Raw genomic sequence first — 8336 nt, forward strand, 5'->3', positions numbered from 1 at the left:
GACAGCAAGGCCCACACACGCAGTCCCTGGTTTCCATCCCCCTCCTGAATAAGGGGACAGTGATGGCACTTACAGATCATGCGTACCCGAGGGCTCTGCAGGCCCACCTGTGCAGTGGAGGGGTACCAACAGCAGCTCCTGGGGGCACTGCGAGACCTGCTAATAGATATTTCGAAATAACACTGTAGTGTAGACACACCCGGAGGGAAGAGCTGAGGAAACTTTTCAAAAAATATTTATTTGAGGGGTATTTTCCCCCTCCCAAATCTTTATCTAGGAGTATCTGGAATGAAATTCAGAGAAGGTAGATTTGAGCTAGAAAACACAGGAAATAAATCTAAACTGGAACATAATCTGTGAAATAAATACCCCTGGGAAATAGGGGTATCTGCATTACCCTCTGATATCTGCATTCAAGGGAATAGAGGGCCTGTGAAAATTATTTTGTCTTTTAACTCACTAACTTCTGATTCCCGGCATACATCTATCTGGCCATATACTTCAATTGGCATCCTGGGTTTGAAACCTATTTAACATGATTTTTAAAGCTGATCAATAAACTACTCCCAGCCTTCTGGGTCTGGGATTGTTCAGCTTTGAAAAGAGGACTGGAGAAAGTGAATAAAGAAGTGCTGTTTACCTCTTCACATAACAAAAGAACCAGGGATCACCCAGTCAAATGACTTGGCAGCAGCTTTAAAACAAACATAAGGGAGTGCTACTTCACCCAATGCACAGTCAAACTATGTACCTTGTTGCCTGGGTCTGAGGTGAAAGCTAAAAGTGTAACTAGGTTCAAAAAAAAGAAAGGTTAATGGAGATTAGGTCCATCAGTGGCTATTAGCCGAGATGGTCAGGGACACAACCCATGCCCTCTCTGACCCTAAACCTGCCTGCCAGAATCTAAGACTGAAAAACAAGGAATTATCCTGTTCTGTTCATTCCTTCTGACAGATCTGGCACCAGCCACTGTCAGGAGACAGGATGCTGGGCTAGATGGACCTTTGGACTGACCTTGTATGGCCATTCTTAAATTCTTATGTCGTCTTTCCAGCACTGTGTTAGAGATTGGACACTCCCCCTCAAAGCAGCATGTATCATTTTCCTCTCATTACCTTAAGCAAAGTATTAATGATTTTCTTCTGACTTCAGTAGCTTCACTGTGTAGACTATCTTCTGTATCTTTTCTAAATGTCTGTGACAACAAAAGGTGCAGATATTTGCATTGTATGCTTCTGATTTCCAAGTGGGTTGTGCAGTTGATTGCTGCTACTTTTTGGAATATTTGTCCTAGCTGGCGAGGAATGAATGGCTTTTTAAAGAAATTTCCTTTGGCCATGTTTCTTTTTCATCATTATCATGAATGGCTAATCCATTTGGACTTGGCTGTATTGCTTGTGATGACTCTATTCACAGCCCCAGAGGTTGGAACACTGCGGACTTTCATTTCTCCCCTCAACAGGTATAGTATAGGCCGTAGCAATACAATACGTTGTCCCACCAAAGTACCTTAGTCCATGTATCTTGATGCATCATCGTTATGGGGAAGGGAGTAATTGAGTTGGTAGACCCTTTTAGTCCAAGACTTCTTTGCCAAGAATGTAAACCTGGGACTCAGTTAGGACAATGCACGTTATGAGGCAGAGACTTCTCCAACCGGAGCTATACTGAACATAAATTCATTTTACTTGGGCCCTTGGATGTTAAAGACTTCCTGAGATGCCTAAGGGAGTAGAATACACAGTGTCCATTAATTTTAATGGGAATTTGGCATTACTTAGGCAGGTCTGAAAATATCAGCCTTGATCTCTTCATCAAGCACCAACTTGTGTCCTGAAGTAGGCAGCATTTCAAAGCCAATTTCAAATCCAATTGAGCCATCCAACCCTACAGGTGAATGGTTAATCTTCATTGGAGCAGTGTTATAATATTTGATTATCTTTCTTTGGCACACATTGTTGTATTCTTTTGCACATCTGGAGTGAAATCCTGACTTCAGTGAGACCAGAATTTCATCCCTGATTTACCATACTGTTAGGTACAGTATCACAAAGCCATTTGTCTGTGAACAATTCAAATTTCTTCCATGCCTGTTTTGGAGAGCTAAGGAAGTTGAATATTTTCATAGTTTGCTTCTCCAAAACTTCCCCCTTCCCACTTTTCCCTTGTTTTACTTTCCTTTTGACAACAAATAACTTGTCTTTGGAAACAGATGTGCTTGTAGGGGGAATCTTGAGAAAAGGTGATTTAACTTTGTCAGCTGACAGAAAACGTTCCATTCTTAGGACTAATGTTTCCCTCGGGGATGTATGTCAAGATGAGGTTGCCGGTATACATCTCAGACGCAACTTGCACTAGGATTTCTGTAATTTTCTCTGGTGCATTATGGACATGTTACCAGAGTCACACATTTACAATTAAAACTAGCTCATTTTTTATTTCTTTGTGGCACCCATTTATTATTTCCAGAGAACTTGGTTTTCTCACCTCTTTGATTTTGTGCTGAGAGTCCAATAAGAGATTCTCTCTTGAAAAGTCAGGCTTAGGCCAGACAGATTTCCGAGGGAAAATCTTGGGTGTCTGTATTGGCTATCTCAGGCCAAAAACTGATGGGCTCTTTTCCCCAATATAGCAAGAAAACAAAAAAATTTTGGAGAGGTAACCAAAAGTTCCAGTATGTAGATATAAATTTCAAGCTTAAAATGTTACTGCTATAAAAACAATGAGGAGTCCTATGATACCTTAAAGACTAAGGCTGTGTCTAGACTGCAGGGTTTTTTCGAAAAAAGTAGACTTTTTTTGAAAAAACTTCACCTGCATCTAGACTACAGCCATGTTCTTTCAAAATTAAATCGAAAGAACGCGGCTTTTCTTTCGACGGCGGAACTCTTCATTTCACGAGGAATAACGCCTTTTTTTGAAAGCGCTCTTTGGAAAGCATCCAGACTGCCTGGGTGCTCTCTTTCGAAAAAGCAACTTGCTTTTTCGAAAGTACTGATTGTAGTCTAGATGCTTTTTTTCGAAAGAAGCTTTTTCGAAAGTATCTTTCGAAAAAGCCTCTTTCGAAAGAGGCTTGCAGTCTAGACGTAGCCTAACAGACGTATTTGGGCATATGCTTTTGTGGTTAAAAACCACTTTGTCAGAATCAAGATGTTATTTCTGCGTTATCCTTTGTATCTTGTCTGCCCTTAAGTGTGCTAAATTTCACTTATCAGTTCATATGTGGAGCAGAGTAGTTAGGAATTGATTAAGCAGGCACTCTAGACGCATGCTAGGGCCCTGGGCCCTGGAATCATAGGATGGCATCAGAAAATCTCAACTTTAATTGAGGGGAAATAGTTACTAAACGTCAGGGGAGCTGACAGCTATGCCGAGCCCCTGGGCAAAGTGGGAGAGAGGGGGCAGCTCCACGCTTCTGGGAGGGACTGGGCCTCAGGGAGAGGGTCATAGCTGAGGCAGCCAGCCCTCAGCACTGCCTGGAGCATGCCAGGACAGCCCCCTCTCCACCCCAGCCCTGAGAGTTGCCCGGAGCATGCCACATGGTTCTCTGGAGGTGATTAAAAGAGCCCCGGGCTCCAGCCGCTGCACGGCTGCAGTAGTAGCAGCCAGGAGCTCCTAGCCCTTTAAAACTGCTGGGCCCTGGGGCAACGGCCTCCTTTGCCCTCCACCCACATTGGTGGGTCTGCTAACCTGTGAGTAAAACCTTGGAAATAGGTTCTGAAGGTAACCAAGGCATTTATTTCTGCCTGAGTCGGTTATGAAACGATAGCTCTGAGAGGTGTGAATGGCTCCATTCCTCTTAAAGGGGTATTTACTACTACTATATCTTCTCATAAAGGGCTATTAGCCAGTCTGGGTAAGGAATGGTGTCCCCAGCCTCTGTTTGTCGGAGGGTGGAGATGGATGGCAGGAGAGAGATCGCTTGATCATTACCTGTTGGATTCACTCCCTCTGGGATACCTGGCATTGGCCACTGTCGGCAGACAGGGTACTAGGCTGGATGGACCTTTGGTCTGACCCAGTATGGCCATTCTTATTTCACGTATTTATTTTTAAATCAAATGCAGATAAAATGTTGTATCAATCCAAAGTAACAACACAAACTAAGGGAGCCAATTAGTAAAAACAGAGAGCTAGGAGGGAGGTCAGAGTAGACAGGATTATTGTGTGGAATCAGTTCCTTATTGGACAAATCTCAATCATGGCTCTCTCTGAACTTGGGGGGGCTCCGTGATCACATGGCCACTGATTGTTCTCAAAACACTCCCTTCTATACTGTGGTGAATCTGCCACCTGGTGTCTAACTGTATTTTTTCCCACTGTCAGTGATGAGGAGGGTATGAGTTTGTTCTGTAAATACATGAGCACTCTCTCTCATTTCCTGAATGTTATCAGACGGAGCCAGGATCCTTCTTGGTCTTGCTTAAATGTCTTCTCTTCCTCCTGTGAGACAGACCCTTAGCAGCAAGGGCGATTTATATCTTTGGTACAAAGAGTACAGGCATTGCTTTTGCAGGTTTTCAGCCACCCTCTCTTTGAAATCTGCAGTGGGGAGGTGTGGCTTGCTTATCACATCCGTTTTCCCGATATAGCACCATTTTGAATCTGCATCAGGGTTTGCCACATTAGCCTCAAGATTTTTATCGCGTCGATGCTAAGCTTTTTTTTTTTTTTTTTGCCTTCCATTCATGAACATCAGAGCGCTGGTCCTCGTCTTGCCTTGTTGTGAGGAGCATTGCGACGTTCCAACAAAACTAAGCCCTGAATCCCTTGAATCACAAAGGTGATTTTAAAAACAAGCTTATCGCTACTTTTGCCGACTTGAACTGACGCATCGGAAAAAATTGCCAAAATGTGACATTACCAAATCATGCCAACTGGAAAGGAAAAGATGAGACGACTGGAAGAGATGCATATGAAAGTCTGGTCTTCAGATAACACTGTGGTAGCATGAAGCCCTTGGTGGTCAGAGTAAAGAAGATTTGTGCTGGAGAAGCCCAACGGAACCTAGCTTATACAGAGCACTTCTACTTTCTCCTGAGAAGTAGGGTTAAATGCTGAAGGCTTGCACTCTGATCCTACAAAATGACCCATATGTGGGTCATTCCATACATCTTTAATTCCTGCTCTTTTACTTCTGCTGCTTTATTAATTTGTTCCTCGTTTTAGCAATACACAAGCAAGCAACAAGCTGTACCGTATGTCCTAGGGGTAATGCCTGATTTGCTGCACTCAATTAATTAGTCCTACAAAACCCAGGAACAATCTACATAATCTTGAGCAGTATCTTCTAATCTAGTACCTTATCTATTAACTAACTGGGTGTCACAGGACTACTACTCCTTTTTAAAGATACAGACTAACCCAGCTACTCCTCTGAAACATTTGATGAGGTTCCCAATACACACTAATCCCCTTCTTCCTTAACAACTGGCAATAGGAAATTAACTAAAGCTTAAAAAGGCACCCATGCCATGTTCTCTTTATCTTTCTTTCTTAAAAGTAGCTATGACTGATAGATATTTCATTGATAAAGTGCATGATTAAATTGCTGCCCAGTGCAGAAAATGCCTGATTGACTATGTATCAGAAGATGTTTGGTTTAACTGCAGCCTATCATGCGAAGCTGAGTCACAAAGAAGTTAAGTGATTGGCGAAGTGGGAAATAAAATCTGAGTAATCTCCATTCCCTTCATGTGACTACAACCTGAATGCTGGAAACGGTAAGAATTAAAAGAAGATAAATAGGCAAAGATGAGAAAACAAATCACAATGACAGTGAACAGAATAAAAAAATCCCCACCAATCTATACAGTTATACTAAGCCAACTCACGGTGTTATATTTGTAACCCTGGTTCTGTATTTTTCCTACTTCCTTCTTCTAGTTTGTCTTCTCTCATTTTATCTCTCTGCTTTGGGACCAATCCTGCAAATCTTTCATGTAAACATAGGATACTCCTGTTTAGAGCAGCTTATGGAGTTGAAATCTAAGATTGTAAGCTCTCTGGGGCTGGGACTTATACAAGCCAGTGTAGCACCCAGCTCAGTGAATCAGTGATAATTAACAAATGATAAATTGATTTGTAAATAATTAAATAGTAGGAAATGCCAATACTTGCATAAAGTATTAGCTGCATGCTATTATTCAACTACCTATGAAGGCACTGAATACGGAAAACATTTATTTTCATTTAAAAAATTGCCCAGATTTGCAATGAATTATTTGACCTATTTTAGTAATGTGTGTGCATGACAGTGTAAATTATTCATCTCTTTATGCTATGGTAGAATGAATTGCTATTAGCTAATAGATGTTTCTGTCCTTTGGTCTGCAGAATTCTATCAAGGCCTTACTTGCAGAGGTGATGAGCATCCATAAGTCCAGATGACGTCAATGAGAGCTGTGGGTACTCAGCCATCTGTAAATCAGGCCATAAAAGCCATAGGGAATCTAATTTATAGAACCATAGAAATGGAGAGCTGAAGGAGACCCTCACAGGCTATCTAATTCAGCCCCCTATATTGAGGCAGGACAACATATAGCTGCACCATCCCTGAGCAGTGTTTCTCTAACCTGTTATTAATGAATTCACCCTTGCCTACATATGACAAAGGGTAATGTGATAAACTGAATTCTTAGATACATTAATTTCACGGAAATACGCCAACGATGAATTTGTGCCTAAATCTTTCTTTCTCTGCACAAATCAAAACTTTAAAAAAAACCATTTTGCGTATACAAGTTGATTAGATGCTGAATCAGTGGGCACCGCAAATAATACTGGATCCAGGAATGAAGTATGACAAGGTGTAAAGATTCGAACATATTTTGCAAAATAGTCTAGAAACTACATATCAGCGAAAATATCTCTGCAGTGTCACTACTTCTGTTCAAATGTCACAGATATTTAGGAAGGCAGTTCAAATCAACAAACAGAATACAGAACAAGAAAAGATTCTTCCCTTATGTGGTTACAAATTAAGTTATCCTTGACAGAGATACAGAAGTTTGGTTATTTGTAAAGCAATAGGAAATGTTGTGCAAGATAATTAATTGATTGAAAACAGTTTGTGGCAAGTGTTTTGTACCAGTAATTCAAAATTAAGGATGTTTGGATAGTTGGGGTTCAGTATAAAACGGCATGTTGAACTTGCATTGCATATTATTCTATCGGGTTTCTATCACTTCTATGATTCTATCAAGTGCTTTGGAAGATAGGGTCATAATTCAAAACGATCTGGGCAAACTGGAGAAATGGTCTGAGATAAATAGGATGAAGTTTAATAAGGACAAATGCAAAGCACTCCTCTTAGGTAGGAGCAATCCATTTCATACATGCAGAATGGGAAGTGACTGTCTAGGAAGGAGTACGGCTGAAAGGGATCTAGGAGTCATAGTGGACCACAAGCTAAATATGAGTCAACAATGTGACACTGTTGCAAAAAAAGCAAACATGATTCTGGGATGCATTAACAGGAGTGTTGTGAGCAAGACATGAGAAGTCATTCTTCCTAACTGTCAGGATGGTTAAACAATTGCTTAGGGAGGTTGTGGAATCTCCATCGCTGGAGATATTTAAGAGTAGGTTGGATAGACCTCTATCAAGGATGATAGATGGTGCTTGGTCCTGCCGTGAGGGCAGGGGACTGGACTTGATGACCTCTTGGAGTCCCTTCCAGTCCTAGTGTTCTATGATTCTATGATAACCTGCAAGTAGCTGACCTACTTTATCACACAGGCTTGTTTTCTTTTATTTGGAATAGAAGCATTAACAATAGATCTGATTATTTTTTATCATCATCCTTATTTTATTCTGCATGAAGCGGTTGATAACCTTCACCTGCTCCTCCAATTCCAGCATAATCTATCCTGGTAAATCTCCAGGAAAACAGTTAAGAAGGAGATCTAGTTAGAAAGAAAATATGGGTTGGAACTTACTTCCCTCCTACTGTCTTCATGAGAACAAGATTATGTGATTTCTATGGCTGAAGCTGGAGATAATACAAAGCAGTTTTGTTTAGCTTATTGGCTATTATTTTATACACCAGCCAATTAGCCCATCATAAAATGGGATTTTCAGGTCTCTCCTCCACGTCGGTCTTCTCTCCTGAGCCTCCGGTCTCTCTCTCTCCTCCTCCTACTGCCTCCCTCCCTCCCCCTCTCAGCTCTCTCTGCCTCTGTCTCTTTCTTTCTCTTCTCCTCCCCCTCCTGCCTCTCACTCGGGGGACCGTGGAGCCCAAACAGCCGTGGGATCTGCACTCCCTGTGCTGCATGGGGAGCGCGGAGCCCAGATGGCTGCTTGCGCCACTTAATCCCACGCGGCAGCCTGGCTGA

This window comes from Pelodiscus sinensis, chromosome 7 (assembly GCF_052426305.1).
Source record: "Pelodiscus sinensis isolate ZL-2025 chromosome 7, ASM5242630v1, whole genome shotgun sequence".
Taxonomy (NCBI): domain Eukaryota; kingdom Metazoa; phylum Chordata; order Testudines; family Trionychidae; genus Pelodiscus; species Pelodiscus sinensis.